Raw genomic sequence first — 15598 nt, 5'->3', positions numbered from 1 at the left:
ATGGTAGTGATGATTGCACAGCAAAGTGAATACTTAATGTCACTGAACTATATACTTAAAAATGGTTAAGAATGGTAAATTTTATGTTGTGTATTTAGCATATTTGTTTAACAAAAGGATTATGTAATACCTTCCCTCCAGAGTCATTCCAAAAATGGTATAATATAGCATCTATAAAGGGCCCAGCATAATACCTAACATGTAGTACATGTACCAAAAATGTTCCTATTCCCTTTGTCATTTATCATCTCCTTTCATAACTTGTTTCTTCTGGAGCTTTTTCTCTATGTTCCTTGCAAACATATGTCTGAAGGGAAAGGAGAAAAGTAACTGATGTTTCTTGATAGCTAATTATGAATGATTCCATTTGACCCTCACTTACCTTTGGGAGGTGGGTATTCCCATTTTATAGATGAAGTAACTGAGACTTAAAAAGGTCTAATGATTTACCTCAGGCCAAAAAAAACTAAGCAAGGCAGAGTGAGGGTTGCCTTACCACATCCTTTCGAATGGCTTTTGACTTACAGATGGAAAGAGAAGGTGGCCACTGCTCTCCAGGGAAAAAGTGTAAAAAGCTACACTTATTGACTTTAACATCATTTGAGGCAGTGGAAAATTTGGTTGAGCATATTCTTCAGAATCCTTAGAGGAAGCAGAGCCTTGGCTAAGCCATTGTTGTGTTTGATCCCCACCTGGTGCTCAGAGCCAAGCACCTAACAGCCTTTCCCGCCCAAGTTACTATTAGGCAAAGCCCAGTCATATTCATAGCATCTAAATGACAGCCTCTCCTAGAGACTAGGGTTCTTTGACATCACATGAACTCTAAATCAGCCTTGAAACTACCCACTTGTCCACTTAACCTAAACAGGAAAGATTTATGCCCCTCAGGTCCAAAGGAATGCTGATTCCCCTCATAGCACAGCTAGTGTATGCCTGGCTCTGAGATGAAGAGAGAGCTAATGAAGGAGAAAACCATGTGAGCACAGTGTGGTCAGGACATCAGGAGTGCGGTTACTGCCAAGGTCAACATTAGGGTTGGAGTTCTCTTACAAATGCGTGAGTTGAATTTGACAGCAAATTAAATACTTGCATTATCAATATCATCATCATGGCAAAATAAATAGCTCAATTGGATAGCTGAATAAAATGATGATGATGATAATGATAACGATGATGACAACAAGACGGTGAAAGTGGTGGTAATGATAATAACAGAGGTAACTTAAGTAACTGAACTAGTAAATTGGATCACCTGAAAAATAAAAATTGTACTTTTCATATGTGGATTCATGCTAAGCATTTTACACAAATTTTCTCTATTTCCCCCCAAAAAAGTCTTGTGAGGTACATATCATCATCACTGTTTTACAGATAAGGAAAACTGAGGCCAGGTGATCCACATGTCCAAGGCAACATGGCTGATGTTGATCTGGAACCTGAGGTCTACCTGGCCCCAGACAATATATTTTCAACTCCAGTAGATTTACTATGTAGTAGGTAAATCACAGTTGATTATTCATTTTCAGAAAGAAAAAAAAAATGTTTACTTACTTTACAGAAGGAGTCCTTTGAAAAGCAACTCACACATAGTGCATTTAACATAAAACCCTGATTATAGCGATTTGGTTGGGGGAGAGCGTTTTTAAGAATAATCCTTTCCATCTGTGTGGCTATAATACTATTTCTGGGCACTGTCACATGTATTGTGTTAAACATCATCTTGACATAGACAAAAACTTATCACTCTTTTCTCTGTGGCAATACCATCTAGTCTATATCCATCAGTAGTTAAGCAGACAAGCTTTGATACTGAATTTGAATCTCAGCTCTACCACTTACTAGCTGTGTGGGCTAGGGCAAGCTACTTAGTCTCTCTGAGTCTCAGTTTCTTCATCTGTGGAGTAGGCATAGTAATTGGTGATTTATACATAATGAATGTTAAGCTCTTGTCCTCTCTATCCCTCTGTGCCTCAGTTTCCTCACCTTGCTTGCAAGATTCTTGTATCCTGAGCAAGCACCTTGGAATGCCCAAATAGGAACAGCATATGAGGCCAGCTGAAAAATTGGCTAGCTTCACCTTCCTTCAGATGCTAGGAATCCTCAGGAACAAAGGCGGTTGGATATTCAGATTGGGAGCTCAAGAAAAAGGTCAGAGCTGGAGAATGGCCCAACTTCAGGCTGAAGGCCCAAAGTAGAAGCAGTCATTGAGGAGAGGGTGTAGCATGAGAAAGAAAGATCAGATCAAGTTTATTGCAATGATTCAGAGGAAGACCTGAGATAGTCCATCATAGTGAGGACAGAAGAGACATTACTAAGTTATATTCAATATGATGTTGTTTCTGCTGATTTGAGGGTTGGGGAAAAGAAAGGAAGAGATGATTCAAAGTTGACTGAATTCCAGTCTCTTCCGACCCCTTCCTAACTCCAGGCTGGGAAGTTTGCTCCTCAGTTATGCTTCCACTGAGTTGCTCCATGGCAAACCCCACAATGTATTGTAATTGTCTGTGTATGTGTTTATATCTTCCACATTTCCATCATCCAAGTGCTTATTCACTTCCTTTCAGGTCCCAAATCAAATAATGTGGCCTCCTCCTCCTGCCTTCTCTGCCTCCCTTGATCTGATTTAGTTTTGTTCATAGCACTACCTAACAAATAATTGTTAGTTTGTTTTCTATCTTCCCTGACTAGCACTAATGCTCAGTAGAGGAGGGACTTGGCCTGCTTTGTTCATTGCTGTGTTCCTAGAGCCTAGAAGAATGTACAAGGTGTTCAATAAACATTTGATCAGTATCTCCTGGCTCTCCACATACCCAGGCCAAACATCCCTAATTCTCATGGCACAATTTCCTAACCATCCTGGCCACAGCCTTGGAGACCCTCACCTGATGCAGTCCAAATTGTTGCTCTCTGTACTGTTCTGTTCTGAATAATTAGATTGTTATTTCTCTTGAGGAAGATACTCTGATGAACAGGACCAGTTATGTAATTTGTGGGGTCCAGTGCAAAATTAAAATATGAGGATGCTTGTTGAAAACTTATTAAGAATTTCAAGATAGCCATAGCAAAGCATTTAACCAAGCGTGGACCCTCTGAGTGGAGGGCCTTGTGTTACTATACAGGTCACATATCCATGAAGCCGGCCCTATGATAAGGACTAGGTCATAGAAGGTTGTAAATACCAGGCTTCAGGTTTCTATTTTGTCATGTAAAAAGAATAAGGAATTACAAAAGAATTTTGAACAGAGGTGACATTTAAAATTTATTTCATTTTTTTCTTGATTTAAGTTATACACCTTGTGAAAATTTACACAAGTAAGAAAGATATAAAGCCCTGTTAATCTTTTCCTCTTTTCCCTAGCCCCTGTCCTACATGTACCAAATCCCAAAGTAACCTGTGAACATTTGGTTAATTTCCCTCTCTCTTTCTGCATTTATTTATTTTTCCATTGAACATCATTAGGGTCATACTTCAACTATAGCTTATGTTCTGCTGTATTCACCTGATGCTGAAAGAGGAGGTGGGGGACTTCTGAAATGCATAGTTACAGAGATTGGCCTGGAGTCCAGTTTAGAGTGGATAGAGGGTGTAGGACTGGCAGCAAGATGGAGGCAGAGTTAGGGTCCTGGATGAGAGAACTGAGGAGGCACTGGACTAAGGGCAAAGAGTAGAGGGATAATTAGAGTGTTCAAGCCACTCTGATGAGAGGTGGCCACAACCCCCATCCCTCCTGAATTCCCTTGACTGTGGGCAAGATCATCAAGGTCTAGCCATGTCTTTTAAGGATTCTGCAGATTACAGCAAGCACTGGGGTCATTTCTCAAACACAGCTCTTTGGCTCTTCCTCGCTAAGGGTAGACCAGTCCATCCCCACTCCCCTGGGGCTCAGACTCTGAAAGCTGCCCTCCCACCCCACCGGTTGCCTTTGGCAATAACAAATGGGAATCCAGGGAGAGAGCAGGCATGGTGGGCTCAGGGTTCCCAATGTCAGTGGCAGACACCTCAGGGTTTATATTTGCCCATTTTGTTGGTGATCTTCAGTGCCTAGGCTGGCAAAGGGGAGAGTTAACATTGTCATTGGATCCTTAATTATGCATCTCATGAATTTTCATGTTTCCGCTTGCAAGCTTAATGTTGCTTTTTCAGTGAGTTTTTTTGTACTTGAGCATAAGAGCCTTGTAATTACAGAGTGTTGTGGATTGCAGAGGGTGATTAAAATGTATTTCATGAAATACGAAGCTCCCCCACACACCACCAGTCCAATAGTTGGAGTGGGGAGCAGCAGTAACAGAGTCCCATGAAAAAATTCAGAGAATCAGGTTATGAAGGACATGAGTTCTTCTCCATGCTTTTCCTCTCTGGGTCTTGGATTAGCCCTCACCCTTTTCTTCCTCCTCCCTCCCCCTTCTCCTCCTCCTCTCTTTCCTGAGTGAAATCTTGCTATATCCCTGACCCCCAGCCAACTCTGACCCCTAGGGCTGGCTGCTTTGTTACCCACAGAGACAATAAAACAAAGAGTAGGTTTTCATCTTTGCTTTTGTACAGCCATTAAGTATGTTCCATTTTTCCTTCACAGTCAGCCTATGTTCCCATCTGAAAGGGTCAGTCAGTTTGAAAAGAGGCCTGAAAATTGCTGAATCCCATGATAGTGTAAGAATTACCATTTCCGGAGCCTCTGCCTCTTAAGACAAGTTGGTGCTTGATGGAAGCGAGATTTGATCTTTAACTTACTCTGCATCAGGGAGGACTGGTTGGTGCTCATAGGACATTTAAACAATAAGTGACTTGGGAGTGGAGAGAGGATGGGGGAAGGGGTTGGCTGGAAGGTTTCCTAGAGGATGTGAGGCCCTGCCCTAAAAGAAGAAGAGGACTCTGGTGAGATCTCTAGAAAAGGAAAGCAGAGTAGTGGTGAGTATAGCCTGGCTAAACTGGAAGATCTTGCCTAGAAATGATCCTATCTGACCAATGAGGAAACCAAGTGAACTTACTAAAGTGTGTGTGTGTGTGTGTAGTATTAGTGCTGGAAGGGACTTGGGAAGTTCTTCCACTGAAAAGAACCTCTACTCACCACAGCCAATCTGACCCAGCAGAGCCCAGACAGCCCCTTTGTGTGAATTAGGAAACGGTGCCCCTTTCTACCCCAGGTGAACATATGTGATTCCATTTCTGAAACACCTTCATCAGCTGTATGTCCTTGAGCAGTGAACAACCCGCCTAAGCATATGCAGCATCCCTAACACAGAGACCAAAACCAGCTCTTTTTCTCAGTTCACAACTGTCCCTATGCCCTCTACATACCATAATCCCCAACATAGTGAAATCTACCTGAGTTTCTAAGAATTGTCTTATATCTCAGAGCTCAACCATCCACATCCTAGAACTCGATTGGTCATATTATTTATACATAAAAATATACAAATTAGCAGACACAAGTATAGTCACATGTGTGTGTATCCTCTTTAAATATTCACAAATGGCACTGCTGATGGCAGCACACATTCATGGCTGGGCAGAAGACATCACCTCCTGGGCACCCCACATAAGGGATGAGACAAGTTGAAGTTTACTTCTGCAGCCTCTTCATCCACCCTACCTTTTTCTGCTCACAAACTGCCCTCCCAGTGTGAACTTGAGTTCCCCAAACAGACAATATTTTTCATAACTCCAAATCTTTCAGTGCTGATCCCTCTACCTGGAGTGCTTTCTTCACACAGATTCCATCTAGCAATTCCTTCAAAGCCATGCTTGGCCACATCTCTCTGAGGTCTTCTTTGATCCCCACCCCCACCCCACCCCTTCTTTCTCTATGCGACCCATGTCCCTTGTTCATGAGGTATCTATGTGGCACCATATTATATTTGGGTTTCTCCTGGGCACCCCACATAAGGGATGAGACAAGTTGAAGTTTACTTCTGCAGCCTCTTCATCCACCCTACCTTTTTCTGCTCACAAACTGCCCTCCCAGTGTTAACTTGAGTTCCCCAAACAGACAATATTTTTCATTTGCTGATCCCTCTACCTTGAGTGCTTTCTTCACACAGATTCCATCTAGCAATTCCTTCAAAGCCATGCTTGGCCACATCTCTCTGAGGTCTTCTTTGATCCCCACCCCCACCCCACCCCTTCTTTCTCTATGTGACCCATGTCCCTTGTTCATGAGGTATCTATGTGGCACCATATTATATTTGGGTTTCCATGGCAGTTTTCCTATTACAGAGTGGGCCCTTGGGGGCAGGATTATGGCCTTACTCATTTCTGTGCCCCCCTGTGCCCAGCACAGGTCCTGGCACATCGAAGAGGTACTAAGAATGCTCGTCAGTGAATGGAGCTGATACTATTTTGGTGAATGAGTTAGCCATGGAAAGAGGAAAGGAGATCTTTCATAGCACGGGCCCAGGAAATGGCCATAGCTTAATGGCCTAGGAAAGCAGAGTCACATGTTTTATTGACAAAGAGCCTATTCCTCAGCTACCTGGTCTCCGATTCCAGTGTCACCCTTCTAGAATAGATACATCCCTTCCATCCTTCCCAGACGGGGAGTCTATGGAGCAGGATGACGTTTTTCTGGCCTGGAACTTTGGAACTCACCTGAAATGCACATCTCCATGGACTTGGCTGGGTCTATGGTCTCTGCTTCAACTTGTGGATTCAAAAGCCCAAACAGATAGTCCTGTCCACTCCTGGGCCAGCACTATGAGGTGGTCCTACTCAAATTATTGACAACTGCTAGGAAAACCCCAAGATTCCTTTCTCTCACCAGCACACATTCATTCCCCTGGCACACTGTGAATACTGCGCCATGGACTCTAGGCACCGGGCCAGAGCTACCCACACAGGGTACCCATGTGCTGCAAATGAGTTATAGTGCAGCAAAGCCATCAATCCCCTTTACTCCACGGTAGCTAGGGAGGGGGCTGCAGTGCCAGACCAAGATTTCCATCTTCTCTATGTGCTGCAAGTTGATAAGGGCTGGGCAGTTGTGTAGCAGGTTTGCAGCAAACTCCTAAAGATGATACAGGAGAGAGGGTTTCTTATAAAATAGGGTAGATATCAGGACATGACAGTGATCATGATGGAGATGTACAAGTTGTCTTAACTGCAGAGAGTGGGGATGCTATTATTTATACTAAATGGATAAGGAAAGACTTTACAGAAGCAGTGATATTTAAATTAGGCCTCAAAGGATGAGTAAGAATTCACCAGCAGGAAATGTCATTTGGGCCAGACTATGGAAGGAGGTTGGGAGAAAGTAAGAGAAGAAATAACAACAATAATAATAGCAGCTATATCACATACCCACCAAATGCCAGGTATGGATTATTTTATTTAATCCTTGCTGCAACCCTGTGGGTAGTGTCTTCATTTTACAGCTGAAAGAACTGAGACACAGAAACCTTCAATAATTGCCCAGAATCACATAACTAGTAAGCAGCAGAGCTAGGATTCGAACCCAAGCTTCGTTCCATAGGACACCCTCTTATAAACATTAAACTTCAGGTAGCTGAGTACCTATTATTTGGAAGGCACTGGGCAGCATTTTGTAAATGTGTACTTTATTAAATCCTCTCAGTGAATCTTTAAACCCTTTCTGCCCATTTTACCTTTGGAGAATTAGAGGCTTAGAGGGGTTGCCCAACTTGTCCAGCTCACTTAACTGGGTGGGGCTTTGATCTTCAGCCGCCTGCCTGGCTCCAAAGCTCCCTCCACTAAATGGCAGAGCTGACCTCTCAAGTTCTGTCAGTCTTCCACATCCCTTGCTTCCTAGCTAGAAGGCCTCTTGGGCTCATCTCCCATGTACTGAGAACCTCTGATTCAAAAGCCTACAAAATGTGGCTAGTTCACATTCAGACAGGAGGAAGCTCTCTTCATGTGGCTGCCTCTGCCCTCACAGCAATTAGGCCATCACACCAAGCCTGCCAAGACTGCTTCATAAATATGTGTGTTTGGCCAAATTTATTGGCGAGCTATAGTAATCACATTTTTAAAATGAAAAGTGAAATAAATAATAAGTGGCAATATTCTGCTTCCATGAAAACCACCTGCAGCTCAGAAAGGTAGCTGGCACCTTGCTTTCTTGAACTGTCACACATCCTTGCTCACTGCTATAAATGTTAACATCCCTCCTTAGATAGATAACCAGCTCTGACAGGAATACACAGATGTATGCAGAGTGACTCACTGCTACACTGGCATCATCAAATTGAGACGATGGAATTTTCTTGGGCCTGCTGGGTGGCAGAAAGGAAATTACCAACTATGGGCGTTTGCGAGTCTGTGTGCTATTGTGGAGGGAAGGGGAAGTGGGGAGGGGGGCGCAGAGAGAAGGAGAGGGCAGACAGAGGGCAGATTCTCATCTGAATACATTCACCAAACAGGGGTCCATTTCTGGGTCAGGTGCATGATAGTTACCAGGTCCAGTGGTCAGTACCATCGCTGGCCTGAGAGCACCTAAGGAAAGAAGAGAGATCTTTTCTTAATTTTTCAATTGACATTTTTATTTTTTTTCCAGTTACAAAAGTAATACTACTGAAATAATTTTGTGTACTTCTGAGGGTATAATATTTGAAGGCACACGACATCCTTTTGCCCCTTAATGGTGGTGTTAACTTTGATCACTTGGTTAAAATGGTGTACCAGTCAGGGTTCTCCAGAGAAGCAGAGCAGTCGAGTATGAAAAAAAACATACGTAAGTGGGTAAGTAGGTAGGTAGCTAGCTACCTACCTACCTACCTAGCTAGCTAGATAGGGATTTATTTTAAGGAATTTGCTCACACAATTGTGGAGCTGGCAAATATGAAATCTGCTAAGCAGACCAGAAGGCTGGAAACTCAGAAGTCGATGCTTCAGTCTTGAGGTAGAATTCCTTCCTCTGGGAAATCTCCGTTTTTGCTCTTAAGATCTTTCATCTGATTAGGTGAGGCCCACCCATTATCGAGGATAATCTTTACTTAAAGTCAACTGATTATAGAGATTAACCTCATCTACCAACACTTTCACAGAACCTGTCTGAAAGTCTGATTAAATAAGTGGATAGTGTAGTCTAGTCAAGTTCACATATAAAACTAACCACAGATGGTTTCCAGTTCCTCCCACTGCCATTTTCCCATTTGTAATAAGTATTTTATAGAGAGATACCTCAAGACTATGTAAATATCCTGTTTCTCATCAAATCTTTCTCCCATTGATTTAGCATCTATTACTGATTCTTGTGGGAATTAGTTTTTACTATGACAGTTACATAAAGAGCTTTCTCTGGGAGAGAGGATTTGGGAATCTGGTTTCAAGCCCTGCTCTGCTACACAAGTTACCTGACTTTCCTGAAGCAGGGTCCTCCCTGCTCAAATAGGGTGACAATGCTTTCCCCAAAGGCTCAGGGTGCTTAGTAAATGCAGTAACAGGTACCAATGGGTACCATAAATGTCTGTGGGCTTGAGAGCATTAAGTAGACACGGCCACACCTCAGTGGAGTAATGGCTGATCTTATTCCTGGGCACTATGGATTAGCAGAGTAATCTGAGACCACTGAGAAAGTTTCTTCAGCAAAATCATCATCATCTTTGTGATCTTCATCACAGAATGCAGTATCAAACCCTACCATTAACACTGACCCAGGAAACATTGACTGACTGTGAGAGGAGACATCATCTAAAAAACATTCTCAGAGCTGGCGATACTCAAGCTGAGTCCTGAAGTACAAGGCTTGAAGTCAGACAAGAGAGGAAACATTTCAGATGGAGGGAATGACATGGGCAATGAAGGCGGGGTGGAGAGAGGGAGAAGTAGAATGGCTATTTTGGAAACTTGGGTAGGTACTATTAAGTTTTCCAAAAGAATCACAGAGGGAACTGTCTATTTGTATTGTTTTTATTTTCTTGTTATTACTATGATTATGATTGTCATTACTATTCTCAAGTAATTTATAGGTATACTCTTGTATACATAGTAGAAAGCAATTCATTATTCCAAGTGAGAAGTGGCATGGCATAGTGATTATGATATGTATGGACTCTGGAGCCTGACTGCTTGGGTTCAAAGCTCAGCTCTGCCAATTTACTTCTTGAAGAACCCTGAGCAAGTTTATTAACCAATCAGCACCTCAGCTTCTTCATCTATAGAATGAGGATGATAGCAATAGTGACTTCCTCACAGGATTGTAGTGATGATGCATTGAGTTCATGTTTCTTAAGGCCTTAGTTATTACCTGGCAGCACAGAGTAAATGATGTATACTTGTTTGATAAATAAGAAAGTACATTTTAGACATTTACTTTTTGGTCAAAAAGTTTTCCTTTAAGCTACTCAACAACATGTCATTAATGTTCTCATTTATCTCCATTCTATTTACATTACAGTTTATTTGGTTACCAAGATAGTCACTAACCTGCTGTTGCAGAAAGAGCAGAATATGAGGGCTCAGGAGATCTGAGTTCTGGTCCCATTTTTGCCATTACCCTGCACTGTGACCTTGGACAAGTCACCATCTTTGTCTGAACCTTGATTTTCCCATCCGTAAAGTGGGAGAGTTGAGTAAGATATCAAAGAACACTTCCATCCCTAAGCCCTGAAGGTTGGTGACCTGCACAGTGGCTTTCATTCAGGGACAGGCAGGGGACTGGTGTCCATCAAGCACCTACTGTATTATCCAGGCACTGCTTGGCCCTCTCTGCACATGCTAATACAGTCAGGCCTCACAGCAACCCCTTTAGAAAGATAATATATGTGAAGGCTCTGAGAGGTTAGGTGGCCAGCTGGTCACTCAGGTGATAAGGGTCACAGCTAGGACTCCAGCCTGGGAATGCCTATCCCCAAGCACCTTCTTTCCATTAGGCTGAGCTTCCTCCCCAGTAGGTATTCAGTAGAGATTTCATGAAGGAGTGAGTGAGTGAGTGAATGAGTCAGTGAGTGTGTGAGTGAACAAAGGCATCCTTTCTTAGTAATGCTTAGGGCAATTTCCCTTCTCCTCCAGTTAGCTACGCTTTGGAACTAGAGAGATTTGGGTGAAAATCCTGCCTTTGCCACTTAACTAGCTATGTGACTTGGGACAAATTATTTAACCTCTCTGAGCCTCAGTTTCCTGGTCTATAAAAGAGGAATAATTCCTGTATCATACATCTATCTTGAAGCTTGAAGAAAGAGCACATGTGAAACATTAGCACAGTGACTAGAATCTAGATAATTAAAAATAATAATATAACTTCTTATTGGTTGTGTAAATCAGTGGTTTTCAGACTTTGAAATTTCGTGGAAAAGGAAAATTTCAAAATAAAAGCTGTCAACTTTGTATTTTGCTATTAAAGAGCACAATTAATGTCTCCTGGAACCTTTCATTCATAATAGTAACTAGAATCTGCCCAGTCCTGAGCTCATTCTCTCCACTACCCAGCTACACCATTACCTCATTTATGCAGACTGCTGCTCAGAGTCACCCCTTTACCTATCTGGTTTAGATCAATACTTACCAAAGTGAAGTCTGAGGACTCCTTTAGGTCAGCACCATGGGGCTAAAACTGGCTGGGAGAAGAGGGAGGGAGATAGGCACTGACCACCCTGACCCTCTTATCAGGCTTTCTTCAGCTTTCCCCTAATATAATAGAAAAGGCTCTGAACTAGGAGTCAGAAAATAAAGACTTGGCCTCAACTTGACCTCCTATTTGCTGTGTGACCTTGGACAAGTCACTTCCCTGCCCTGAGCCTCAATTGGCTCATCTTTAAAATAAGCTCAATAACCCTGCCCAGCCGACCTCCTAAGGCTATTGTGAGGATCAGGTGTGGTAAAGATTGGATGTGTATGACAGTCTGTGATGTGCTGTTTACATATGAAGGATCAGCACTACTCTAATATCTAACTGCAGTGAAAGCAGTTGAGACCAGAGCTGAGCAGGGCAGAGAGAATTGGATTTTGATGGTGTAAAGCCTAAAGGATGGGGAAGTCCATGTTTTCACATATTATTTCTTCCCAGGTTTCCAAACTGGAGAATTTTGCCCAATGTCAGACTGGATTTGTTTGGGGACACAGGTGACATGATTGCCAGGAAGCAATGACAGAAGGGAGAATTCCAAATGAAGTCAAATTATAGTGATTGGTTTTACACTACATATTAAACAGTTGAGAGGGGAAAAAATAGTGATTTCATCCTTTTGAACTGAAATTGGAGTGAATTGGTGGCTCATACTCGTGCTATATTAAGTTGTGGGTTTAGTCAGGTAAATTACAGAATTTAATGATAAATTGCACTTTACTGGCATGTGCATATCTATATATTTCAAGATACAACATTTCAAGATCGTTCGACCTTTCAAGATAGTTCATTTTTAAAAAAATAATGTCTTCCATCAGACTGTACTACTAAGCCTGTAATGGCTTAGCCACTAGCTGCAGGCAGCTATTCAGGTAGGACTTAGAACCTGCACAGGGGTAAATGCCCCCTGCAGGGGCTGGTTAAATCAGTTAGGGTTACTCCATACAAGGACATAGTATGTCCCCTTTAAAAACAGGGCTGGCCAGCTATGTATATGGATGTGAAAGATGTTGATGATATAGTAACTTGAGGGGGGAGCATATTTAAAGCAATATAAATAGGTTGCATCTTTTTTTTTTTTTTTTTTTTTAAGTGACTGTGTGAGCACACACATGCAGAAAATGTCTGGAAGGATAGCTATGCAGTAAGATGTTAATTGTGATTCTCTGAGTAGTGGGGACACAAGGAGTCTGATTATTTTCTTTATGCTTTTCTGTATTTTTAGTTGCTCACAAAAATTTCTTGAGTACCTACTAGATAAAATCCTTGCTTTGGAGAAGCTTATAATCTTGTTGGGAAGAGACAGAGAATAAATAAATACACAATTAATTCCAAATGCTGATAAGTGCCAAGATGAAAATGAGATAGTTAATTTGAGAGAAACTGGGGGAAGGTGAGACCAACTTCAGCTGGGATGGTAAGGGAAGGTGGCTCCACAGTCAGGCCATTTAAATGAGACCTGAAAAATAAGAGAGAGGTGTCCAGTTGAAATCTGTGATAGGAGTGTTCTAGGAAGAAGGAACAGCTAATGCAAAGGCCCTGAGATGAAAAAGAATTTTGTACAATAGGATGTTGTTATTTCTATAATCAGAAAAAAAAAATTAAAATATCCATTTGATCCATTCAAAGAGCAATTGGAATAAGATGGATAAGAATAAGACTGAGGAGCTGAGGAAGGTGCCTTTCGTGAGCTACCACTGAATGATTCTCTAGAGAGGCATCTCCTAAGAGGCAGCTCATGGTCTGCCTCACTTTCTTTTAAGCAATTTTTTTTCCTTTACATTTTGACATTTCTGAAAGCAGAAAGTGTCTTATAATCAATGTGTCACTTCCACACTGTGATGTTTGTTTTCTTCTCTCCAGAAGGCTATTACTGAATCAGTGATGCATCTTACAATCGCTAGCATCTTCGGACTGATGAAATACAATGTATATGCGAGTGATGCTAAGAGATCCAGCCTTGGAAAGTGGAAGGGCCTTGATGGAAGTCAGTGCTTTCTCCTAAAGTGAAGGTGTTGTGGGGCCACAAAGCCTGCGTCTTTTAGTTCTCTTTGCATCCCTGATTACCAGCCGTAGCCAAGCCCGGTGCATGGCACTGGGGTACAGACATTCCTACAACATGGCTCCGGTCAGCCCTCAGGGAGCAATTAGAAAAGGAGACAGGCCTGTAATCAGTCAAGCACAACCCTGCCAGAGTAAAGAGAAGCCCTGGAGACTGGAGGAGCCAGAGGTGGTGCCCTTACCCTTGCTAGGATGGGAGGAAGCCTGAGAACGCTTCCTAAAGAGATTACCAGGCAAACAAGGAGAAAAGGGCATTTGAAGCAGAGAGATAGATGCACAAGCCAGTGTATGCAGGTTAAAGGTATAGAACAGTGGCTGCAGGGCAGGGTGTGCTTAGAGAGCTCAACTGGAGATTGTGCTGGGCCTTGGATGTATGCTGAAAGGATTGGAAACCTGGAAAGATGTTAAGCCAAGCGATGACATGGCTACTTACTGTATTGTCCAATGTGATGGTCACTAGTCACAGGCAGCTATTTGAATTAATTAAAATTTAATAACTTTTTTAAAAGTCATGAGAACACTTGAAAAAAAGTTTTAAAAATCTGTTCCTTTGAGTCACAGTAGTCACATTTCCAGTGCTCAATAGCCGCATGTGGCCAGTTGGACGTATGGACAATGCAGATATAGAACAAGTGTATTATGACAAATTTCTTTTGGTAGTACTGCTTTATAATGGTCACTTGAAGATGGATGGACAAACAGAAGAATAGCAATGGCCATAGTGCTTACCATGCATCAGGCAACATCTAAGTGCTTCACAAGTGCTGTTCCTTGAACCCTCATGACCTTGCACAGATTCACGTACAGGTCCACAGGGGAGATGGGGCTGTAGGCCATTTGTCAGCATTTGCCTAGCCTTTATCTAACTCAGCTTCTGGCTTCCCCTGGATCCAGGGTTCTATTGCTAGGTGTTTTTAAAAGGGAGATCTGGGACGTGTTAGAGCCTCAGCCTTGCTGAAAAAGCCAAGAAGGCACTATCGTGAATCCTCTAAATTCTATGAACACTGCAGCCTTGCCAGGAAGTCCTTCCAAGTGTCTCACCCAGCTTTCTAATTGATGACTGAAATTGTTGCCTATTCTATTTAGCTTTTCTCTCAGAAAGTGGAGAATCTAACATACTAATTATACTAATACAAGGCTTACTCCATAGTAGGTACTATTCCAAGCACTTTACATACTAACTCAGTTAATCCTTGTAAGAGCGCTATGATGGAGCTATTATTTTCCCCCATTTTCCCCATGAGGGTTCTCCAAGTCTTGGAAAGGTGAATCAGCTTGTACCAAGGTCATAATTTGTATAAGCTGGTAGGTGGTGGTACTAGGATTTGAACACACACTGTTTGGCTCCGGAGTCCGGTTCATAGCCATGGCACTATACAGCCTCCCACCATAAATCTTATAGAACTAGAAGACAGCTGCTAAGTGTACTTTCCACCTGTTTTGGCTGGAGTGGTATGAGAACTTGATTCTGTTCCAGAAAACCTTGGCCGAGAGTTATACCCAGTCATACAAATGCCTCACATTTAGGGGACACTTTATATCATTTTAAGAGTACTTTTCTGCCAGGAGTAGTTATGGTAACAGTCATCCTACAGTTACACCATGTTTTCTGTTTTACGAAGCACCTTCATTTGCATGTTCTCATTTAATCCTGACACCAGCCCTGAGAGGAAGATGAGGCAAAGAACACGTAGTTTATCCACGTAACACAAGGAGCCCAGAGAAATGAAGACACCTGTTCAGGATTACTCAGACCCTCTGGGATGCATCTGTTTCTCAAATTCTGTTTCTATTGATCAAGAGCCTCTCAACCTTGTCAAGCCAACGTAGGGGTTGGAAAGCTGTGACTGTGTGTGCTAGCCCTGGAGCATTGCTGAGGCCAAGATACAGTAGGCCAATAGAAGAAATCATTTCAGAATAACTGGAGACTTCCACTTACATTTCTCATATGTTGCAAGAGACATCAAATCCACAGCAAAACTTCTTGAAATCTGCACTTTCTGTATTTCATCTACAGCAGG

The 15598-nt window shown here is 42.3% G+C and overlaps 1 protein-coding gene across 8 annotated transcripts in view; it reads left to right on the top strand.

Moving 5' to 3' along the window:
- TENM4 (teneurin transmembrane protein 4) overlaps positions 1 to 15598 on the top strand; it is a 691021-nt gene that overhangs the window by 290122 nt on the left and 385301 nt on the right. The window contains exon 1 of one of the 8 annotated variants that reach the window (XM_025042570.1): positions 13450 to 13528. The exons of the other annotated variants lie outside the window; for them this stretch is intronic. The gene's annotated coding sequence lies outside the window, so the exon portion shown is untranslated. Of the gene's footprint in view, positions 1 to 13449; positions 13529 to 15598 lie in introns of those variants that run through there. 8 annotated transcript variants of the gene reach the window in all.

This window comes from Pteropus alecto, unplaced genomic scaffold (assembly GCF_000325575.1).
Source record: "Pteropus alecto unplaced genomic scaffold, ASM32557v1 scaffold7, whole genome shotgun sequence".
NCBI classification, from domain to species: domain Eukaryota; kingdom Metazoa; phylum Chordata; class Mammalia; order Chiroptera; family Pteropodidae; genus Pteropus; species Pteropus alecto.
The sequence above is the reverse complement of the archived record's forward strand: the minus strand, read 5'-3'. Positions and strand labels throughout refer to the sequence as shown.